Source organism: Ranitomeya variabilis, chromosome 5 (assembly GCF_051348905.1).
Source record: "Ranitomeya variabilis isolate aRanVar5 chromosome 5, aRanVar5.hap1, whole genome shotgun sequence".
In the NCBI taxonomy this organism is placed as follows: Eukaryota; Metazoa; Chordata; class Amphibia; order Anura; family Dendrobatidae; genus Ranitomeya; species Ranitomeya variabilis.
The window spans coordinates 139,188,458-139,213,024 of record NC_135236.1 but is presented as its reverse complement, the minus strand read 5'-3'; the positions used below and the strand labels follow the sequence as shown (position 1 = coordinate 139,213,024).

The window sequence follows — 24,567 nt, the reverse complement described above, 5'->3', positions numbered from 1 at the left end:
ACGGGCACAGTCTGCCGCGAATTCTGGAATCATCATTGTCCATATACTACGGGGACATGCATATTCTAGAATACCCGATGCGTTAGAATCGGGCCACAATCTAGTATAAAATAAATGAATAATTTTATATTGTAGAGATAAACACTACCTCATTAGAGGACTGTCCAGAGCTATGAAAAATGTAATAATAAATGGAAAGAAGATATGTACATTTCCTTTTTACAAAATTTTGCCCTGGGGAGTAACATTTCTTTTGTTTTCAAATTGGTAATGGCCATCATATGCACGCTTTTGCCAAAAATTGCACTGGTGTGTCAGCACAGAATACGTTAAATCTAGTGATCTAGTGGTGGAGAATGAGGAAACATTGATGAAGGCCTCATTAAAAACTGGGCCCAATGTAAAGGAGCATGTCTCCTAGACTTGTAATGCACATACACGAAGTGCATGGGCTGACAAACATTTCCCCATGGGAGTTACAATTTAAAAAAAAATATTTATGGGTATCATGGACACCCTTGCCCAAAAATTGAATGGCTGTAGCAGCATACAACATGTTCACCATGGTGATCTAGAGGTGGAGAATGAGGAAACATTGATGAAGGCCTCATTAAAATCTAGGCACAATACACACTAGTGCGTGGTTTGTGTACGAAGTAAAAGATGAGCTGACGAGCAAGATCCCAGGCCCGCGGCTGAGCTCATGTGCAGGAGCAGGTCCCACAAAGACTACCTGGACAGGTACAGCAGCCCCAAGGACCCCGGACAGCAGTCAGATCTCAGCAGCCAGTGCCTGTGCATTTGCTCATTGGAAGATGGTGCTAGAGAGGTCCACCGACAGCGGCAACAGAGAGATCACAGCCCGAGGTTCTGCAGGTGTCAGCCAGACTTACAGAAGTGTCTATCGAGGAACGGGGAGGCCATAGGCATGACTTCCATGATGTCGGGGTGAACACCCTGCAGACTATCGAACATGTCCAAAAATCGAAAGCTGGCTCCTATGGAACCAAGATTGCTCTTGTGGTCAACCACATTAAGCTGGTGTCCTGTCCACAGTGGGCCCTGTATCAGTATCATGTTGACTTCAACCCCGCCATGGAGTCCAAGCATTTGCCGTATGGCATCCTGTACCAGCATGAAGAAATACTGAATAAGATCACCGAAGTGTTCAGCGAAACTCGAAATGGAGAGCACGTGCGGATAACAATCACCCTGACTAACGAGCTTCCACCGACCTTGCCCACCTGCTTCCATTTCTATAACATCATTTTCTGAAGATAATGGATATGAAGCAGATGGGATGCAACTATTACAACCAGAGTGACGCCACCGAAGTTAGAGCCCACCGACTCACCATCTGCCCAGGGTTTTCCATCTCCATCCTCCAGTATGAGTCCAGCATCATGTTCAGCATTGATGTCAGTCATAAAGTCCTCAGGAACGAGACTGTGCATGACATCATTAGCAGTCTCTATTCCTAGTGTGGCCCTCAGAGGTTCCAGGATGTCTGCTGCAAGGAGATGATCGGACAGATCGTCTTCACCAAGTACAACACTAAAACCTACTGTATAGACGAGATTGCCTAGAACATGATTACAGCATCCACCTTCAAGAAGGCAGACGGAAGCGAGATCAGCTTTGTGGACTACTATAAGAACCAATACAATGAACAAGTGAAAGACATGATCCAGCAGCTAATTGTGAACATCCCCTAGGGGCCCAAGATGGGAGCCACAGACGGAGTCATCGTACTGGTGCCAGAGTTCTGTAACCTAACAGGTCTGACCGACAGAATGAGAAATGACTTCAATGTCATGAAACACCTGGCCGTTCACACCCACTTACCACCAGAACAGAGGGAGCAGCAAGTTGTGAAGTTCATGAACTACATAAACAAGGATGAGAGCGTTCAGAAAGAGCTAAGTGACTGGGGGCTGTATTTCGATACTTAACTGCTACAGTTCGAAAGGAGAATTGCACCTCCGGAAATAAATCCTGCAAAAAGACAAATCTGCTGAATATAATCCACAGTTTGCTAATTTATTGAGAGAGCTGAGGGGTCCCATCCTGATCAGCCCCCTGAGATATGAATAATTGGCTGCTCTTTTACACCCGGAAAAATTAGGATGCGGCGAACGCTCTTCTGCAGAACATGTTCAAAATCACACAGCAAATGCGTATCAAGATGAACTGGGTGATGTTGGTTGAAGTCGAGTACTAATTTTTGAGGTTTTGGGTGAATTTTTGAAAAAAAGAGTAGAACAAGGCTAGCAGACAGAACTATGCAACTTATGCCTGCCAAACCACGATTTTTGCACCACAGTACACCAGGCCTCAGCCTGAAATAACAGACTGTATACATTTTTTTGGTTTTGTTTTCAGATTTTTTGAAAAAAAAATAAAAATAGTTTGAACAAGGCTAGCAGACAGAACTATGCAACGTATGCCTGCGAAGCCACGATATTTCCACCACAGATAAACCAGGACTCAGCCTGACATAACAGACTGTATAAATTTTCTTTAATTTTTTTTTGTAAAACAATAAATACTGAGTACACCAAGGCTAGCAGACAGAACAGTGCAACATATGCCTTCGAACAGAAGATTTTGACACTACAGATACACCAGGTGTGTGACGGAGATAACAGAATGTATAATTTTTTTTATTTTAAATTTTTTAAAACAATAAATACTCAGTAGACCAAAGGTAGCAGACAGAAGAATGCAACGTATGCCTGCAAAGCACGGATTTTGACACCACTGATACACCAGGCGTCAGCCAGAGATAACAGACTAATCAAAATGTGGCCTTTTTTTGGCACACCAAAATTGTGTTAAAAAGTTGGCTATGACACCCCAAAATAATATTGGAGTACTAAAATTTAAAGATATGTAGCGCAATGATATGCGATGTGTGTGGTGTACAGCTCATAGTGATAAATAGGGTTGAGCGACTTTCATTTTTTTAAGATCGAGTCGGGTTTTGTGAAACCCGACTTAGTCCAGAGTCGAGTCGAGTGCAGTCGGCCGATTATCGCTAAAAGTCGGGGATCGACCGAAACACGAAACCCAATGCAAGTCAATGGGGAAGCATAGTCGGCAGTGAGTGGAGGCCAGGAAAACACCTACAGTGCCCATTTTAATGCCAAAAACATCCATTCTTGTTTTCTGAAGCTTGTCAATCTTAATTAACTTTATAATAATAGTTGGGCACTGGAAATTGGGGGTCATTTGGCAAAAGTTGTGGGGGGTAGGGCTGGTTCAAGGTTTTAGTGTGCCCAGGAAACGTGGACTACGTCACGGCAGTGGAGCAGGGAGAGGTAAGTATTTCAACGTTGCAAGTGCTGTGATCCTGAGCAAGCAGGGGGGGGCCACTCGTTCGCATAGGCACTGGCACAAGGCCCCTCAAAGTACAGCGATGTGTGTTTGCATGGCGGGGGCGCCTCCCACCAGCAGCGACACTTTTGCGTACTCTGAGGGGCCCTGTGCCAGTGACGTCGCCAACGAGTATGCCCCCCCCCCCACCTGATGAAGGAACCTGCACTTTCATCTGCACCTTCCTCTTTGTCCCTGTGTAAGGTGGTATAACATGCGGGAAGGGGAACCTGACTTTCAGCAGGGTCAGATTCTGGCTGTGTAGAGTGCAAGGGGAATGTAGTGGTCTAGGTCAATGTACCAGCAGACTCATGTAGCAGTGGCTGGGCAGTGGGCAGGATGAGGAGGAAACAGATATAGGGCCAAAGAATAAAGTAGGCTAAATGCAGTTCAAAATTGGTAACAGGACTAAACAGGCGGCATTGCTTTGTTGAGTGGAGTAGCAAACCCAGGAGCAGCAGACACTGTTTTAAGGACCCAAACACACTAATAGGCCAAATGCAGTTTAATATCTGCTACTGTAGGCAAAAAGCCAGAAGGTTGAAGCTCAGCTTTATTCAGTTGAGGACAAACACCACGCAGGGGCAGACACCGTTAGTAGGCCGGAACCAAAGTTGAAGGCCAAATGCAGTTTAATATCTGATACTATAGGCCGAAAGCCAGAAGGTTGAAGCTCAGCTTTTTTTAGTTGAGGACAAACACCAGGGAGGAGCAAACAGAGCTATTAGGCCCCATCCAGCAATTTAAAAAAAAAAAAAAAAAAAAGAGCCAGAAGGTGGAAACTCAGCTTTGTTCAGTGGAGGACAACACCAGGCAGGGGCAGACACCGTTAGTAGGCCCTAAACATTTTTTTTTTTTTTAAATCTTAATAAGAGCCAGAAGGTAGAAGCTCAGCTTTGTTCAGTGGAGGACAACACCAGGCAGGGGCAGACACCGTTAGTAGGCCCTAAACATTATTTTTTTTTTAAAAAAATCTTAATCAGGAACAGAAGGTTGAAGCACAGCTTTATTCAGTTGAGGACAACACCAGGGAGGGGCAGACACCGTTAGTAGGCCCTAAACACCCAATTTCTTTTTTAAAAATCTTAATTTGGAACAGAAGGTTGAAGCACAGCTTTATTCAGTTGAGGACAACACCAGGGAGGGGCAGACACCGTTAGTAGGCCGGAAACACCAATCTTTTAAAATACAGCAGTTAATAAGAGCCCGAAGGTTGAAGCACAGCTTTATTCAGTTGAGGACAACACCAGGGAGGGGCAGACACCGTTAGTAGGCCGGAACCACCAATCTTTTAAAAAACAGCAGTTAATAAGAGCCAGAAGGTTGAAGCACAGCTTTATTCAGTTGAGGACAACACCAGGGAGGGGCAGACACCGTTAGTAGGCCCTAAACACCCAATTTCTTTTTTAAAAATCTTAATTTGGAACAGAAGGTTGAAGCACAGCTTTATTCAGTTGAGGACAACACCAGGGAGGGGCAGACACCGTTAGTAGGCCCTAAACACCCAATTTCTTTTTTAAAAATCTTAATTTGGAACAGAAGGTTGAAGCACAGCTTTATTCAGTTGAGGACAACACCAGGGAGGGGCAGACACCGTTAGTAGGCCGGAACCACCAATCTTTTAAAAAACAGCAGTTAATAAGAGCCAGAAGGTTGAAGCACAGCTTTATTCAGTTGAGGACAACACCAGGGAGGGGCAGACACCGTTAGTAGGCCCTAAACACCCAATTTATTTTTTAAAAATCTTAATTTGGAACAGAAGGTTGAAGCACAGCTTTATTCAGTTGAGGACAACACCAGGGAGGGGCAGACACCGTTAGTAGGCCGGAACCACCAATCTTTTAAAAAACAGCAGTTAATAAGAGCCAGAGGGTTGAAGCACAGCTTTATTCAGTTGAGGACAACACCAGGGAGGGGCAGACACCGTTAGTAGGCCGGAACCACCAATCTTTTAAAAAACAGCAGTTAATAAGAGCCAGAAGGTTGAAGCACAGCTTTATTCAGTTGAGGACAACACCAGGGAGGGGCAGACACCGTTAGTAGGCCCTAAACACCCAATTTCTTTTTTAAAAATCTTAATTTGGAACAGAAGGTTGAAGCACAGCTTTATTCAGTTGAGGACAACACCAGGGAGGGGCAGACACCGTTAGTAGGCCCTAAACACCCAATTTCTTTTTTAAAAATCTTAATTTGGAACAGAAGGTTGAAGCACAGCTTTATTCAGTTGAGGACAACACCAGGGAGGGGCAGACACCGTTAGTAGGCCCTAAACACCCAATTTCTTTTTTAAAAATCTTAATTTGGAACAGAAGGTTGAAGCACAGCTTTATTCAGTTGAGGACAACACCAGGGAGGGGCAGACACCGTTAGTAGGCCGGAACCACCAATCTTTTAAAAAACAGCAGTTAATAAGAGCCAGAAGGTTGAAGCACAGCTTTATTCAGTTGAGGACAACACCAGGGAGGGGCAGACACCGTTAGTAGGCCCTAAACACCCAATTTCTTTTTTAAAAATCTTAATTTGGAACAGAAGGTTGAAGCACAGCTTTATTCAGTTGAGGACAACACCAGGGAGGGGCAGACACCGTTAGTAGGCCCTAAACACCCAATTTCTTTTTTAAAAATCTTAATTTGGAACAGAAGGTTGAAGCACAGCTTTATTCAGTTGAGGACAACACCAGGGAGGGGCAGACACCGTTAGTAGGCCCTAAACACCCAATTTCTTTTTTAAAAATCTTAATTTGGAACAGAAGGTTGAAGCACAGCTTTATTCAGTTGAGGACAACACCAGGGAGGGGCAGACACCGTTAGTAGGCCGGAACCACCAATCTTTTAAAAAACAGCAGTTAATAAGAGCCAGAAGGTTGAAGCACAGCTTTATTCAGTTGAGGACAACACCAGGGAGGGGCAGACACCGTTAGTAGGCCCTAAACACCCAATTTCTTTTTTAAAAATCTTAATTTGGAACAGAAGGTTGAAGCACAGCTTTATTCAGTTGAGGACAACACCAGGGAGGGGCAGACACCGTTAGTAGGCCGGAACCACCAATCTTTTAAAAAACAGCAGTTAATAAGAGCCAGAAGGTTGAAGCACAGCTTTATTCAGTTGAGGACAACACCAGGGAGGGGCAGACACCGTTAGTAGGCCGGAACCACCAATCTTTTAAAAAACAGCAGTTAATAAGAGCCAGAAGGTTGAAGCACAGCTTTATTCAGTTGAGGACAACACCAGGGAGGGGCAGACACCGTTAGTAGGCCCTAAACACCCAATTTCTTTTTTAAAAATCTTAATTTGGAACAGAAGGTTGAAGCACAGCTTTATTCAGTTGAGGACAACACCAGGGAGGGGCAGACACCGTTAGTAGGCCCTAAACACCCAATTTCTTTTTTAAAAATCTTAATTTGGAACAGAAGGTTGAAGCACAGCTTTATTCAGTTGAGGACAACACCAGGGAGGGGCAGACACCGTTAGTAGGCCCTAAACACCCAATTTCTTTTTTAAAAATCTTAATTTGGAACAGAAGGTTGAAGCACAGCTTTATTCAGTTGAGGACAACACCAGGGAGGGGCAGACACCGTTAGTAGGCCGGAACCACCAATCTTTTAAAAAACAGCAGTTAATAAGAGCCAGAAGGTTGAAGCACAGCTTTATTCAGTTGAGGACAACACCAGGGAGGGGCAGACACCGTTAGTAGGCCCTAAACACCCAATTTCTTTTTTAAAAATCTTAATTTGGAACAGAAGGTTGAAGCACAGCTTTATTCAGTTGAGGACAACACCAGGGAGGGGCAGACACCGTTAGTAGGCCGGAACCACCAATCTTTTAAAAAACAGCAGTTAATAAGAGCCAGAAGGTTGAAGCACAGCTTTGTTCAGTGGAGGACAACACCAGGCAGGGGCAGACACCATTAGTAGGCCCTAAACATTTTTTTTTTTTTAAATCTTAATAAGAGCCAGAAGGTAGAAGCTCAGCTTTGTTCAGTGGAGGACAACACCAGGCAGGGGCAGACACCGTTAGTAGGCCCTAAACATTTTTTTTTTTTTTTTTAATCTTAATAAGAGCCAGAAGGTAGAAGCTCAGCTTTGTTCAGTGGAGGACAACACCAGCAGGGGCAGACACCGTTAGTAGGCCCTAAACATTATTTTTTTAAAAAAAAATCTTAATCAGGAACAGAAGGTTGAAGCACAGCTTTATTCAGTTGAGGACAACACCAGGGAGGGGCAGACACCGTTAGTAGGCCGGAACCAAAGTTGAAGGCCAAATGCAGTTTAATATCTGATACTATAGGCCGAAAGCCATAAGGTTGAAGCACAGCTTTATTCAGTTGCAGCTTCTTGGCAATAATATAAAGAAGACGCGACAGGACAACACTCGGTGGATGCCATATCTGTGTTTTCAACTGAAAAAAACCTTTCAGTTAACTACTTGCAGGAGAAAGTTTTTGTAGCTGGTGGCCAATTTTTGTACTGTACCAGTTTTTTGTTGTATGTGTTTTTGTTTTTAATGTTAAAATGTCTGCATTTGATATCTCTCCAGTATTTTCTTTTTTATAAGCAAAATACTTATTTTTATATTTTCTGATGTTTTATACCGGAGTGTTCCTCGGGACACGCTTATAAAGTGTCTTATATATGTGTTTCTAATGAGTCACATTATATATTTTTTGTAATTGTGGCTCTAAGAGATCTCAAAGATTTCATGGTTTGGAAATGATTGTTATGCCTTTACTGTTATATATAATAAAAACTGAATGGACACTTGTCAGCTCTTCTCAGGTGAAATGTTATCAAGTTCCATCTGTTGGGCCATTATTCTAGGTCATACCCCCAGATCTGTGAACTGAGCAGTAAGGAAAATTAGCTGGTCTAAGAAGCATATCCATCTTTCCTACTTAAACACTTTCTTCATTGCTACTTAATGTGTTATATTTTAAAGCCATTGCAAGATTTTATAGAAGGAACTGATTGTAATTATCACCATAGGTATCATCACCTTTTAAGGACAGTGGGCAATCATTCAGCACTTTTTTGTAGGCATACATCCTCTCCCCAGCAACCTGTATGCATTTGACATGACATTATTTGTTCCTTTTATTGCATTACTTTCTTCATTGATTCCTTTTGCATAATTTATATGTAGTTTTAGTGCTGGTTTTGTACTCTGAGCTTGTTGCCCTGTGCACAATATTTTAAGACAGACTGAAATGTCAAGTTTGTTCTGTCAAAAGCAGTAGTGTTTCAAAATAGATAAAAAACAACATAAAGACAACATTCTAGAGCTGCTGTTATACTTATAAAGACAGTAAAATGTGATAACAACTATTAGCAGGTCATCTTTAGTATGTAGGTTTGATGAATCGGTGAGTGGTTGTATTGTATTGTGTTCGGTATTGTTATTAGTATTGTGAATTTTATTAAAATGTTTGCCTTCTGATTCAGTGTTTACTTTTCTTAATTTCCAAAATGCAGGATTTCTTTGAAGGTTGTGTCTTCTGTCTTTACACACTTCTTTCTTAACCCCTTCCCAACATGCGCCATATATGTACAGTGCTGTGGGATCATATGAGCTCACACAAAGCACCGTCACGATCCAATGTGGGTGTCAACTCAATATGAGAGGTGACGCCCTGCTAGCATTGATCGTGGGCGTTTAGCCCCTCTGATGCTGCTGTCAATATGGGGAGAACTACGTCCATGCATAGACTACTGGGGTCTTAACGCCATCACTTAAGAATAAGTATCCTTTGCCCTTGATATCTGAGCTCTTTGATAGACTCTGTAATGCCCCAGCCGTTTTCCAAGACTTTGTGAACGACATCTTCCGGGTGATGCTCACCACCTCCGTCGTAGTCTATCTGGATGATATTCTCATCTACTCTCCAGATATTGACTCCAATCAGAGAGATGTTTGCAAAGTTTTTGACCTCTTACGGGCAAACTGAAGTGTGTGTTTGAGCAGGAGTCTTTGCCTTTCCTTGGCTATATCATCTCTGACCAGGGATTGGCTATGGATCCTGCCAAGCTACAGGCTGTAATGGACTGGCAAGAACCCCATTCTCTTAAAGCAGTGCAGCGCTTTATGGGGTTCATTAATTACTATCGCCAGTTCATCCCACACTTCTCATCTTTGGTAGCTCCCTTGGTTGCCCTCACCAAGAAGGGAGCAAATCCCAAGTTGTGGTCGGAGGAGGTCTCCAAGGCCCTACTCACTATTAAGTCACACTTCGCTAGCGCTCCCATCCTACATCGCCCCGATGTAGATAAGCCATTTATAATAAAGGTGGATGCCTCATCCGTTGGTGCTGGAGCAGTCCTCTTCCAAAAAGATGCTCAAGGTCGGAAGCATCCTTGCTTCTTCTCCAAGACCTTCTCACCAGCGGAGAGGAATTATTCCATCGTGGACAGGGAGTTGCTAGCCATGAAGTTGGCTTTCTCAGAGTGGAGACACCTCCTAAAGTTTTTACAGACCAAAAAAATTTTGTGTACTAACAGACAGCCCAGCGGCAAAATTCTCACCAGGCCAGATGGTCCCTGTTCTTCTCCCGTTTCCATTTCACCCTAACTTTTTTCTCCAGGTTGAAGAACATTCGTGCCGACGCTCTCTCCCGCTCCGTAGTGTCATCAGAGGAGGAGGAGCCTTGGCTTATTGTCCCTTCTGAGAGCCTGAGAACCGTGGCTCCGGATTCACTAGAGTCTATTCCCCCGGGCAAGACTTTTGTACCATCAAATTTGCGACCGGAGTTTCTCTGTTGGGCTCCTTTGTCCAAGGAGGGTACACATTTCGGGATCAAGAGGACATTTGAGCTTCTGCGAGAACATACTGGTGGCCGCATATGGCTCGTGACGTTGGGGATAATATTCGGGTATGTGTCTCCTGCGCCAAGAATCGGTCTACTCGGCAACGGCCTGCTGGGCTACTTTACCCCCTGCCAGTGGCAGACAGGCCCTGGGAGATGGTCGGGATGGACTTCGTGGTGGGCTTACTTAAGTGTCGTAGCTGCACCGTTATCTGGGTAGTCACCGATCAAAGTACAGCGGTGTGTTTGCACGGCGAGGGCGCCTCCCACCGGTAGCAACACTTTTGCGTACTATGAGGGGCCCTGTGGCAGTGACGTCGCCAACGAGTATTCCTCCCCCCACCTGATGAAGGAACCTGCACCTTCATCTGCACCTTCCTCTTTGTCCCCGTGTAAGGTGGTATTTTATGCGGGAAGGGGGACCTGACTTTCAGCAGGGTCACAATCTTGCAGTGTAGCGTGCACGGGGAATGTTGCATTATGGGTCAATGTACCAGCAGACTCATCTATCACTGGCTGGGCAATGGGCAGGATGAGGGGGAAACAGATATGGGCCCAAAGAATAAAGTGGGCTAAATGCAGTTCAAAATTGGTAACAGGACTAAACAGGCGGCATTGCTTTGTTCAGTGGAGTAGCAAACCCAGGAGCAGCAGACACTGTTTTAAGGGCCCAACCACACTAGTAGGCCAAATGCAGTTTAATATCTGCTACTATAGGCCAAAAGCCTAAAGACTGAAGCTCAGCTTTATACAGTTGAGGACAACACCAGGGAGCGGCAGAAACCGTTAGTAGGCCCTAACCACCATTTTGCTTTTTAAAAAACACTTAATGAGAGCCAGAAGGTTGAAGCTCAGCTGTATTCAGTTGAGGACAACACCAGGCAGGGGCAGACACCGTTAGTAGGCCAGAACAGCCAATTTTTAAAAAAACAGCAGTTAATCAGAGCCAGAAGGTGGAAGCTCAGCTTTATTCAGTTGAGGACAACACCAGGCAGGGGCAGACACCGTTAGTAGGCCGGAACAGCCAATTTTTAAAAAAACAGCAGTTAATCAGAGCCAGAAGGTGGAAGCTCAGCTTTATTCAGTTGAGGACAACACCAGGCAGGGGAAGACACCGTTAGTAGGCCGGAACAGCCAATTTTTAAAAAACCAGCAGTTAATAAGAGCCAGAAGGTAGAAGCGCAGCTTTATTCAGTTGAGGACAACTTGAATTAGGGACTGCAGACAGACTTACCAGGCTGTCCCCTGTGTGGACCATGCATCCAATACATTAACCCATTGCGCCACAAAGGACACGTAACCTTCCGTGGCCATGCCTACCGCTCCATGTGTCTGTTCTGTTGTCAGGTGTACCTTTGGACTCACAGATTGACAGAATGAAAGGACAATGTGGTCTTTAACATGCTGGTGGAGGGGTGGGATGGCTTTTCTCGCAAAAGAATTGTCAACTGGGTAGCTCAAAGCGTGGTACAGCGTAGTCCATCATGGCTTTATTAATATTAAATAAAATTAAAAAATAGGCTCTATGCACTGTAAAATAGGTTCCAGGGGTACACGGGCAGCAGTGGTCAGGTCAGTGGAGGCCTAGTGGAAGGAGGGACCGCAGACAGGCTTCGAAGGCCTAACACAATAAAATGGGCTGGCTGTAGGCACTGTAAAATAGGTTCCAGTGGTACACGGGCAGCAGTGGTCAGGTCAGTGGAGGCCTAGTGGAAGGAGGGACCGCAGACAGGCTTCGAAGGCCTAACACAATAAAATGGGCTGGCTGTAGGCACTGTAAAATAGGTTCCAGGGGTACACGGGCAGCAGTGGTCAGGTCAGTGGAGGCCTAGTGGAAGGAGGGACCGCAGACAGGCTTCGAAGGCCTAACACAATAAAATGGGCTGGCTGTAGGCACTGTAAAATAGGTTCCAGGGGTACACGGGCAGCAGTGGTCAGGTCAGTGGAGGCCTAGTGGAAGGAGGGACCGCAGACAGGCTTCGAAGGCCTAACACAATAAAATGGGCTGGCTGTAGGCACTGTAAAATAGGTTCCAGGGGTACACGGGCAGCAGTGGTCAGGTCAGTGGAGGCCTAGTGGAAGGAGGGACCGCAGACAGGCTTCCAAGGCCTAACACACTAAAATGGGCTGGCTGTAGGCACTTTATAATTGGTTCCAGGGGTACACGGGCAGCAGTGGTCAGGTCAGTGGAGGCCTAGTGGAAGGAGGGACCGCAGACAGGCTTCGAAGGCCTAACACAATAAAATGGGCTGACTGTAGGCACTGTAAAATAGGTTCCAGGGGTACACGGGCAGCAGTGGTCAGGTCAGTGGAGGCCTAGTGGAAGGAGGGACCGCAGACAGGCTTCGAAGGCCTAACACACTAAAATGGGCTGGCTGTAGGCACTTTATAATTGGTTCCAGGGGTACACGGGCAGCAGTGGTCAGGTCAGTGGAGGCCTAGTGGAAGGAGGGACCGCAGACAGGCTTCGAAGGCCTAACACAATAAAATGGGCTGGCTGTAGGCACTGTAAAATAGGTTCCAGGGGTACACGGGCAGCAGTGGTCAGGTCAGTGGAGGCCTAGTGGAAGTAGGGACCGCAGACAGGCTTCCAAGGCCTAACACACTAAAATGGGCTGGCTGTAGGCACTTTATAATTGGTTCCAGGGGTACACGGGCAGCAGTGGTCAAGTCAGTGGAGGCCTAGTGGAAGGTGGGACCGCAGACAGGCTTCGAAGGCCTAACACAATAAAATGGGCTGGCTGTAGGCACTGTAAAATAGGTTCCAGGGGTACACGGGCAGCAGTGGTCAGGTCAGTGGAGGCCTAGTGGAAGGTGGGACCGCAGACAGGCTTCGAAGGCCTAACACACTAAAATGGGCTGGCTGTAGGCACTTTATAATTGGTTCCAGGGGTACACGGGCAGCAGTGGTCAGGTCAGTGGAGGCCTAGTGGAAGGAGGGACCGCAGACAGGCTTCCAAGGCCTAACACACTAAAATGGGCTGGCTGTAGGCACTTTATAATTGGTTCCAGGGGTACACGGGCAGCAGTGGTCAGGTCAGTGGAGGCCTAGTGGAAGGAGGGACCGCAGACAGGCTTCAAAGGCCTAACACAATAAAATGGGCTGGCTGTAGGCACTGTAAAATAGGTTCCAGGGGTACACGGGCAGCAGTGGTCAGGTCAGTGGAGGCCTAGTGGAAGGAGGGACCGCAGACAGGCTTCGAAGGCCTAACACAATAAAATGGGCTGGCTGTAGGCACTGTAAAATAGGTTCCAGGGGTACACGGGCAGCAGTGGTCAGGTCAGTGGAGGCCTAGTGGAAGGAGGGACCGCAGACAGGCTTCGAAGGCCTAACACACTAAAATGGGCTGGCTGTAGGCACTTTATAATTGGTTCCAGGGGTACACGGGCAGCAGTGGTCAGGTCAGTGGAGGCCGATTGTAATGAGTTACAGTTACTTAGTTGCCAGTTAGTAGTCCAAAACAACAAATAAATGTGAATGTCTCGCATTAAAACAAAACAAAAACACTAAAGGGTGCAATCATTAGGTTCAGGGGTGGGATCCTCTGCGTTGTTTCAGACCTACTAATTTAGCGCAAAGTATTTACTGTGGTAAATAGAGGACACTGCCCCTGACTATGTTAAGTACCATCATACATGTCAACACAATGGTATTGTCAGTGGCAGGTATGGAAGGATGTCAGCGCATAGACTAAACATTGGTGGAAGTGTGAGAGATAACTGTGGAAGTGGTAGAGCAATGTTTGACCTGGGGGTGGGTGAACTCTCTTGTGGCCGGCGGTACAGGCCCAGGGCCCCTCATGTTACAACAGTGTGTCTGATGTTGGGTGCGCACCACCACCGCCAGAGACACTTTATTGTACTATGAGGGACCCAGTAGCAATGCCGTCAACCAAAAGCGAGCACACCCACCTCTTCAGACAAACAGCAGTCTCACGGGTGCTTGCGCCAAGTTGCAATACCACGGCCCCGTGTGGTGAGTTTGGCCATTTAGGGAGGTGTAAACATGTCGTATTCTGGACAATCAGCTGCAGCAAATTAGACATTAGAAAAGTAATTCACAGGCAAGAGCTTTTCATAGGAAAGCTAGGTGTCTGCCGGGCAAGGTGGGGCAAAAGATTTTGAAATCCAGTTGTGGTTCATTTTAATGAATGTTAGATCGTCAACATTTTGGGTAGCCAGACGAGTCCTTTTTTCGGTTAATATTGAACCTGCAGCACTGAATACTCTTTCTGATAGGACACTTGCTGCCGGGCAAGCAAGCTCCTGCAATGCATATTCTGCCAATTCTGGCCAGGTGTCTAATTTTGATGCCCAGTAATCAAATGGGAATGACGGTTGAGGGAGAACATCGATAAGGGATGAAAAATAGTTAGTAACCATACTGGACAAATGTTGTCTCCTGTCACTTTCAATTGATGCAGCAGTACCTGTCCTGTCTGCGGTCATAGCAAAATCACTCCACAACCTGGTCAGAAAACCCCTCTGTCTAACGCCACTTCTGATGTGTGCACCCCTAACACTCCTAGTCTGCTGCCCCCTGGAGCTCGTGTGAGAACGATCACGTGCGCTGTGTGCTGGGAATGCCTGAAGCAAACGGTCAACAAGAGTTGATTGTTTGGTTGCTAATATTAGTTCCAAGTTCTCATGTGGCATTATATTTTGCAATTTGCCTTTATAGCGTGGATCAAGGAGGCAGGCCAACCAGTAATCGTCATCGTTCATCATTTTCGTAATGCGTGTGTCCCTTTTTAGGATACGTAAGGCATAATCCGCCATGTGGGCCAAAGTTCCAGTTGTCAAATCTCCGGTTGTGATTGGTTGAGGGGCAGTTTCAGGCAAATCTACGTCACTTGTGTCCCTCAAAAAACCAGAATCCGGCCTTGCCACGCAACCAATTTCCAGTGCCCCCGGGAAAGCTTCCGCATTAAAAATATACTCATCCCCATCATCCTCCTCGTCCTCCACCTCCTCTTCGCCCGCTACCTCGTCCTGTACACTGCCCTGACCAGACAATGGCTGACTGTCATCAAGGCTTTCCTCTTCCTCTGGTGCAGACGCCTGATCCTTTATGTGCGTCAAACTTTGCATCAGCAGACGCATTAGGGGGATGCTCATGCTTATTACGGCGTTGTCTGCACTAACCAGCCGTGTGCATTCCTCAAAACACTGAAGGACTTGACACATGTCTTGTATCTTGGACCACTGCACACCTGACAACTCCATGTCTGCCATCCTACTGCCTGCCCGTGTATGTGTATCCTCCCACAAAAACATAACAGCCCGCCTCTGTTGGCACAGTCTCTGAAGCATGTGCAGTGTTGAGTTCCACCTTGTTGCAACGTCTATGATTAGGCGATGCTGGGGAAGGTTCAAAGACCGCTGATAGGTCTGCATACGGCTGGAGTGTACAGGCGAACGTCGGATATGTGAGCAAAGTCCACGCACTTTGAGGAGCAGGTCGGAGAACCCAGGATAAGTTTTCAATAAGCACTGCACCACCAGGTTTAAGGTGTGAGCCAGGCAAGGAATGTGTTTCAGTTGGGAAAGGGAGATGGCAGCCATGAAATTCCTTCCGTTATCACTCACTACCTTGCCTGCCTCAAGATCTACTGTGCCCAGCCATGACTGCATTTCTTGTTGCAAGAACTCGGACAGAACTTCCGCGGTGTGTCTGTTGTCGCCCAAACACTTCATAGCCAATACAACCTGCTGACGCTTGCCAGTAGCTGGCCCATAATGAGACAACTGGTGTGCAACAGTGTCATCTGCCGATGGAGTGGTTGGCCAACTGCGGTCTGTGGAAGAGCTGTAGCTTCTGCAGGAGGACGAGGAGGAGGAGGAGGAGGGGGTGCGAATGCCTACAGCCAACTGTTTCCTAGACCGTGGGCTAGGCACAACTGTCCCAAAATTGATGTCCCCTGTGGACCCTGCATCCACCACATTCACCCAGTGTACCGTGATGGACACATAACGTCCCTGGCCATGCCTACTGGTCCATGCATCTGTAGTCAGGTGCACCTTTGTACTCACAGATTGCCTGAGTGCATGGACGATGCGCTGTTTAACATGCTGGTGCAGGGCTGGGATGGCTTTTCTTGAAAAAAAGTGTCGACTGGGTAGCTCGTATCGTGGTTCAGCGTACTCCATCAGGGCTTTGAAAGCTTCGCTTTCAACTAACCGGTAGGGCATCATCTCTAACGAGATTAGTCTAGCTATGTGGGTGTTAAAACCCTGTGTACGCGGATGCGAGGATAAGTACTTCCTTTTCCTAACCAGAGTCTCATGTAGTGTGAGCTGAACTGGAGAGATGGAGAACGTGGAACTTGCAGGTGTGCCGGTGGACATGGCAGACTGAGAGACGGTTGGAGACGGTATTGTTTCCGCCGGTGCCCTAGATGCAATATTTCCTCCTACAAAACTGGTGATTCCCTGACCCTGACTGCTTTTGGCTGGCAAAGAAACCTGCACAGATACTGCCGGTGGTGCGGAAAATGGTGGCCTTACAGTGACGGAAGGGATGTTGTGTTGCTGACTAGCTTCATTGGCCGAGGGTGCTACAACCTTAAGGGACGTTTGGTAGTTAGTCCAGGCTTGAAAATGCATGGTGGTTAAGTGTCTATGCATGCAACTAGTATTGAGACTTTTCAGATTCTGACCTCTGCTTAAGCTAGTTGAACATTTTTGACAGATGACTTTGCGCTGATCAATTGGATGTTGTTTAAAAAAATGCCAGACTGCACTCTTCCTAGCATCGGATCCCTTTTCAGGGATTGCAGACTGAGCTTTAACCGGATGACCACGCTGTCCTCCAACAGGTTTTGGCTTTGACACGCGTTTTGGGCCAGATACGGGCCCGGCAGATGGAACCTGTTGCGATGTTGATGCCTGCTGCGGCCCCTCCTCCACCTCCGCTTCTGAACTACTGCCGCCTGCACTCTGTTCCCCCAATGGCTGCCAATCGGGGTCAACAACTGGGTCATCTATTACCTCCTCTTCGAGCTCGTGTGCAACTTCGTCTGTGTCACCGTGTCGGTCGGTGGTATAGCATTCGTGGCGGGGCAACATAGTCTCATCAGGGTCTGATTGCGGATCAGTACCCTGAGAGGGCAATGTTGTGGTCTGAGTCAAAGGAGCAGCATAGTACTCTGGCTGTGGCTGTGCATCAGTGCACTCCATGTCAGAATCTACTTGTAATGGGCATGGCCTGTTAAGTGTTTCACTTTCTAAGCCAGGGACGGTATGTGTAAAGAGCTCCATGGAGTAACCCGTTGTGTCGCCTGCTGCATCCTTCTCTCTTGTTGTTGTTTTTGCTGAAGAGGACAAGGAAGCGACTTGTCCCTGACCGTGAACATCCACAAGCGACGCGCTGCTTTTACATTTACCAGTTTCAGAAGAGGAGGCAAAAGAGCTAGAGGCTGAGTCTGCAATGTAAGCCAAAACTTGCTGTTGCTGCTCCGGCTTTAAAAGCGGTTTTCCTACTCCCAGAAAAGAGAGCTTTCGAGGCCTTGTGTAGCCAGACGACGAAACTGGCTCCACAGCTCCAGACTTAGGTGGAATATTTTTATCCCCACGACCACCTGATGCTCCAATACCATCATTACCAGCTGACAATGAACGCCCACGGCCACGACCTCTTGCACCAGACTTCCTCATTGTTTTAAAAACGTAACCAAAGTAACTTTATTTGTTGCTGTCAAACAACTTACACGGTGAGCTATAACTTCAGTATGATTTCAATATCCCTTAACAGGTTGTTGAGACCACAAGGAAAATCAGGCACAATGTTACACACTCTGTTTTCTGTGGCACAAAATCACAGAGATGCCACACACGCAGGACTGTCACTCAAGCCCAAATGTCAATATTAATCTCCCACCTATTTTTTTTTTTTTTCTCAGGGAGACTTTAGAAACCAAATAAGATAAAATGTTTTTTTCAGGGACAATTTAGAAACCAAATAATAATAAATAAAAAAAAAACGCTTTCTATGGCCCAGTGCCCACTGAGTGAGAGATGGCACACACAGGAGTCAGGAGTGGCACACAAGCCCTGACTGAGGCCAATATTTTTCTCCCACTGATTGATGTAGTGATTTTTTTAAAGGTAGATTTTAGAACCCAAATCAGGCAAAAAAATAAATAGGCTTTCTATGGCCCACAATTTGAGAGAGAGAGGTGGCACACCCAGGAGTCAAGACTGGCACACAAGCTGAAAGGGCAATATTAATCTCCCACTGTTTTTTTATTTTTTATTTTTTTTTTTCAGGGAGACTTTAGAAACCAAATAATAATAATAAAAAAAAAGGCTTTCTATGGCCCACTGAGTGAGAGATGGCACACACAGGAGTCAGGAGTGGCACACAAGCCCTGACTGAGGCCAATATTTTTCTACCACTGATTGATGTAGTGTTTTTTTTTTCAGGTAGATTTTAGAACCCAAATCATGGAAAAAAATAAATAGGCTTTCTATGGCCCACTGAGTGAGAGATGGCACACACAGGAGTCAGGAGTGGCACACAAGCCCTGACTGAGGCCAATATTTTTCTCCCACTGATTGATGTAGTGATTTTTTTAAAGGTAGATTTTAGAACCCAAATCAAGCAAAAAAATAAATAGGCTTTCTATGGCCCACTGAGTGAGAGATGGCACACACAGGAGTCAGGAGTGGCACACAAGCCCTGACTGAGGCCAATATTTTTCTCCCACTGATTGATGTAGTGATTTTTTTAAAGGTAGATTTTAGAACCCAAATCAAGCAAAAAAATAAATAGGCTTTCTATGGTTCACAATTTGAGAGAGAGAGGTGGCACACCCAGGAGTCAAGACTGGCACACAAGCTGAAAGGGCAATATTAATCTCCCACTGTTTTTTTATTTTTGTTGTTTTTTTTTTCAGGGAGACTTTAGAAACCAAATAATAATAATAATAATAAAAAAAAGGCTTTCTATGGCCCACTGAGTGAGAGATGGCACACACAGGAGTCAGGAGTGGCACACAAGCCCTGACTGAGGCCAATATTTTTCTACCACTGATTGATGTAGTGTTTTTTTTTTCAGGTAGATTTTAGAACCCAAATCATGGAAAAAAATAAATAGGCTTTCTATAGCCCACTCAGTGAGAGATGGCACACACAGGAGTCAGGAGTGGCACACAAGCCCTGACTGAGGCCAATATTTTTCTACCACTGATTGATGTAGTGTTTTTTTTAAGGTAGATTTTAGAACTCAAATCAAGGAAAAAAATAAATAGGCTTTCTATGGCCCACAATTTGAGAGAGAGAGGTGGCACACCCAGGAGTCAAGACTGGCACACAAGCTGAAAGGGCAATATTAATCTCCCACTGTTTTTTTTTTTTTTTTTTTTTTCAGGGAGACTTTAGAAACCAAATAAAAAAAAAAAAAAAAGGCTTTCTATGGCCCACTGAGTGAGAGATGGCACACACAGGAGTCAGGAGTGGCACACAAGCCCTGACTGAGGCCAATATTTTTCTCCCACTGATTGATGTAGTGATTTTTTTAAAGGTAGATTTTAGAACCCAAATCAAGCAAAAAAATAAATAGGCTTTCTATGGCCCACTGAGTGAGAGATGGCACACACACGGATGGCACTCTAGCAGAAATGCCAATCTTAATCTCCAACAAAAAAAAAAAAAAAAACAGGGACTGTCCTACAATTACTATCTCCCTGCAGTAATCTCAGCCAGGTATGGCAGGCAGCAATAAAGAGTGGACTGATGCACAAATTAAATAAAAAGTGTGGACAAACAAAAAAGATAGCTGTGCAGAAAGGAAGGAACAAGAGGATATGTGCTTTGAAAAAAGCAGTTGGTTTCCACAGTGGCGTACACACAGCAATACAGCTATCAGGGAGCCTTCTAGGGCAGCCCAATGAGCTACAGCGCTGAGAGAAAAAAAAAAAAAAATGTAGCTTCCACTGTCCCTGCACACCGAAGGTGGTGTTGGACAGTGGAAATCGCTACAGCACAAGCGGTTTGGTGGTTTATGGACCCTGCCTAACGCTCTCCCTGCTTCTGACGAAGCGGCAGCAAACTCTCCCTAAGCTCAGATCAGCAGCAGTGAGATGGCGGTCGGCGGGAACGTCCCTTTATAGCGCCTGTGACGCCGCAGACAGCAAGCCAATCACTGCAATGCCCTTCTCTAAGATGGTGGGGACCAGGCACTATGTCATCACGCTGCCCACACTCTGCGTTCACCTTCATTGGCTGAGAAATGGCGCTTTTCGCGTCATTGAAACGCGACTTTGGCGCGAAAGTCGCGTACCGCATGGCCGATGCAACGCTGGGATCGGCTCGGTTTCATGAGACGCCGACTTTGCCAAAAGTCGGCGACTTTTGAAAATGAACGACCCGTTTCGCTCAACCCTAGTGATAAATATAGCAAATGTAGCAAAATTTTTTGGGGCCAGCTAAAGTTTTTTGGGGCAGCAAAATGGTGTCCAAAAATGTTGTAAGACACTACAAAATATTAGATAGTACCCCCCCAAAAAAGGACCGATTTTTAGGCCCACTCACATCTGATGCCTGCCCCCCCCCCCCCCCCTGCCAAAATAGGTACAAAATTATATTTTCATGCTCTTGTATTGCAGTGACCTGGCTATAGTCTGCAGCGTGACCAAGCACATAAATGTCGAAAAAAGGGGGCTATGGATTTCTTTATAATAAAATGAGCAGGTATAGCCTTAAAAAAAAAATTGCCACGGATAACTGCAGCTAGGTATATATGAAATATGCAGCAGCAGACAGAAATGGAGCCTTTTGATTTATGCGGGGAGATCCATAGACTCAAATACAGTGCCTGCAAGCCTTGCAGTGATGTGGATATGTGCACATAAACTCTCCAGCCCAACTAGCACAATTAAAAACTAGGTCCAATGTTAAGGAGTGGGTCTACTAGACTTGTAATGCCCATACACAAAGTGCATGGGCTGAGAAACATTTCCCCATGGGGGGTACCTTTTAAAAAAATCTTTTTTGGACATCATAGACAGGCTTGGCAAAAATTAGACTGCCTGTAGCAGCACAGAACACGTTAAGCATGGTGATCTAGTGGTGGAAAATGAGGAGACATTTCTGAAGGCTGCATTAAAAACTAGGCCCAATGTAAGGGCTGTCCCACACGTCCAGATAATTCCGGTACCGGAATAAATCGGTACCGGAGTTATCCGTGTCCGTGTGCCTGGGAACTCACGGAGGCCATACGTGCGGCACACGTGTGCCGCCCGTATGGCGAGTGGGTACCACACGGAGCGTGTGGTACCCACTCTGCATGGTGCTGAAGCTGCGATTCATATCTTCCCTGCAGCAACGTTTGCTGTAGAGAAAATATGAAGAATAGTGTTTAAAATAAAGATCTATGTGTCCGCCGCCCCCCCACCCCCTGTGCGCCCCCCCGCTGGTCAGAAAATACTTACCCGCTCCCTCGCTGCTTCCTGGTCTGGCCGCGGCTTCTCCTGCATGCGGTCACGTGGGGCCGATCATTTACAGTCATGAATATGTGGCTCCACCTCCCATAGGGGCGGAGCCGACTATTCATGATTGTAAATGATCGGCCCCACGTGACCGCATACAGTAGGAGGCGCGGCCAGACCAGGAAGGAGCGAGGGAGCGGGTAAGTATTTTCTGACCAGCGGGGGGGCGCACAGGGGGTGGGGGGGCGGCGGACACATGGATCTTTATTTTTAACACTATTCTTCATATTTTCTCTATAGCAAACGCTGCTACAGGGAAGATATGAATACCGGCTTCAGCACCATGTGGGGGGGACAGCGCTTACTGTAGCGCTGTCTCCTGCACGCACACGGACCCCAGACGGAGAATGTCCGTGTGAGGTCCGTGTTTTACGCGGACCCATTGACTCTATTGGGTCCGTGTAAAACGTGCGCTCCCACGAACACTGACATGTCTCCGTGTTTGGCACACGGAGACACGGTCCGCAAAAAATCAATGACATCTGAACAGATGCATTGATTTTTATGGGTCTACGTGTGTCAGTGTCTCCGGTACGTGAGGAAACTGTCACCTCACGTACCGGAATCACTGACGTGTGAAACCGGCCTAAAGGAGTGTGTCTCCTAGACTTGTAATGCCCATACACGCAGTGCATGGGTCGACAAACATTTCCCCAAGCGGGATACTTTTTTTAAAAATATACTATGGGCATCATAGACACCCTTCCTAAAATTGGACAGCCTGTAGCGGCACAGAATACATTAAGCCTGGTGGTCTAGTGGTGGAGAATGAGGAGATATAAAGATAAATCATACTAAAATCAAACAAAAAAAATTTAGGATGTGAATCCACAGATGAAAGTAAATAACAAAAGGGAGGGGCGAACACAGGTTTATATATATGATGCCAGATTGTATCCAACGAGAAATGTTTGTCCCTAGCAACAGCTCATAGACAGGGATATAAAAAAATATACTGTATATAATAGCATTTCAATATTTTCATATTGTAGAAGTATACACTAGGTCATTAAAGGACAGTACAAAGATATTAAAACTGGAATAAATAAGAATAAATGGGAAAATATATGTACATCTCACTTTGATGACAGTTCCCCCTGGGGGAGTTTGTTTTAGTTTCTAATTAATAACTGGCATCAGAAAAAACACCCTTGCACAAAAATTGAGTGACTTTTGCATCACGGAATACGTTCACCCTGGTGTTGTACTGGTTGTGGATAATGAGGATGAGGATAACGAGGAGGATAACACCAAACAGACCAAATCAGGAAGGGGATACTCACCCATGTGTTGTTGGGGAGAGGTGCATGACAATACACCTTTGCAAAAAAGACAATGTATTAGAGATTATATTTCGCTCTTTTCACTTGGTGGTGTACAGAAGTCTTGCCCAATCCCTACCTTGCTCATTTTTATAAGAGTCAGCCTGTCAGCATTTTCAGTTGACAGGTGGATGCGTTTATCTGTTATAATTTCACCAGTGGCACTAAAAACCCACTCTGACAGAACGCTAGCAGCAGGGCAGGCCAGGACCTCCAAGGCATAGAGAGCCAGTTCATGCCACGTGTAAATCTTGGATACCCAATAATTAAAAGGCACAGAGGAATCCCAGAGGACGTTTGTACGATCTGCAAGGTACTCCCTCAGTATCTTCCCAAACATTGCACTAATTGTGACAGCACCCCTTGCCTCTGTGCTGGCATGATGGGAGGGTCAGAAAAAACTGTCGTAGAACTTTGCCATTGTTCCCCTGCCTGAGCTGGATTGTACTTCTGTCTCTCTCGCTTGGACTCCTTGGTTGTACAACAAACTCTGACATCTGCTGCCAGTGTTCTCACATGGGAATTTTCTAAGTAATTCCACTACAAAGGCCCTCTGGTACTGCAACATTTTAGTACACCTCTCTGCTTCTGGCAGAAGAGATTTAAAGTTCCCCTTGTAGCGTGGGTCTAAAAGTGTCACCAACCAGTAATGAGTGTCACAAAAATTTTTTATAATGCGAGGGTCACGTGAAAGGCAGCGCAACATAAAGTCAGCCATGCGTGCCAGACTGCTAACAGGCAAGACTGCCGTGTCCTTACCAACAGGACCACTGACCATGCTGTCCTCCTCATCCTCATCCTCATCCTCCTCCCTGTCCTCAGGCCATCCCCGCTGAACAGACGGTATGACAGCTGTGCTTGTAGTACCATCTATAGCGCATGAAAGTAGCTCCCGTTCTTCCTCCTCCTTCTCCTCATTGCCTACCAATCCACATTGGGAAGACATGAGGCTGGGCTGAGTGTAATCCCCCTGTATGGTTCCTTGCTCCATGTCCTTGTGGTCTGCCTGCAATGCATCCTCTTTAATTGTGAGCAGAGAGGTTTTCAGAATGCTGAGAAGCGGGATGGTGATGCTAATTATGGCATCATTGCCGCTCACCATCTTGGTGCAGTCCTCAAAGTTTTGGAGAATGGTACATATGTCTGACATCCATGTTCACTCCTGAGGTCTTATGTGTGGAATCTGAACTGAATATCGATGGCCTTCTTGATGTTGGTAGTCAATAACTGCCCTATTTTGCTCACAAATCCTTTCTAACACATGCAGTGCAGAGTTCCAATGCGTGGGGACATCAGACCTCAGTCGATAAGCCGGAAGCTGCAAACGCTGCTGAAGCATTGCAAGGGTGGCTGAAGCTCTAGCTAACTTTCTAAAATGGGCAGACAGACGGCATTCTTTCACTAGCAGATCCGGCAGCACAGGGTAGCTTTTCAGAAAACGTTGAACCACAAGGTTAAGCACATGGGCCAGGCAAGGTACGTGTGTGAGCTCACCTTGCCTCAGAGCTGCCACCAGGTTACGGCCATTGTCACACACGACCATGCCTGGCTGTAGGTTCAGCGGTGTCATCCAAATATCTGACTGC

General features: G+C 46.1%; 1 pseudogene; it reads left to right on the top strand.

Moving 5' to 3' along the window:
- The first annotated feature begins 270 nt into the window (after positions 1–270).
- LOC143774890 (piwi-like protein 1 pseudogene) lies at positions 271–2,221 on the top strand (annotated as a pseudogene).
- The last annotated feature ends 22,346 nt before the right edge of the window (positions 2,222–24,567 follow it).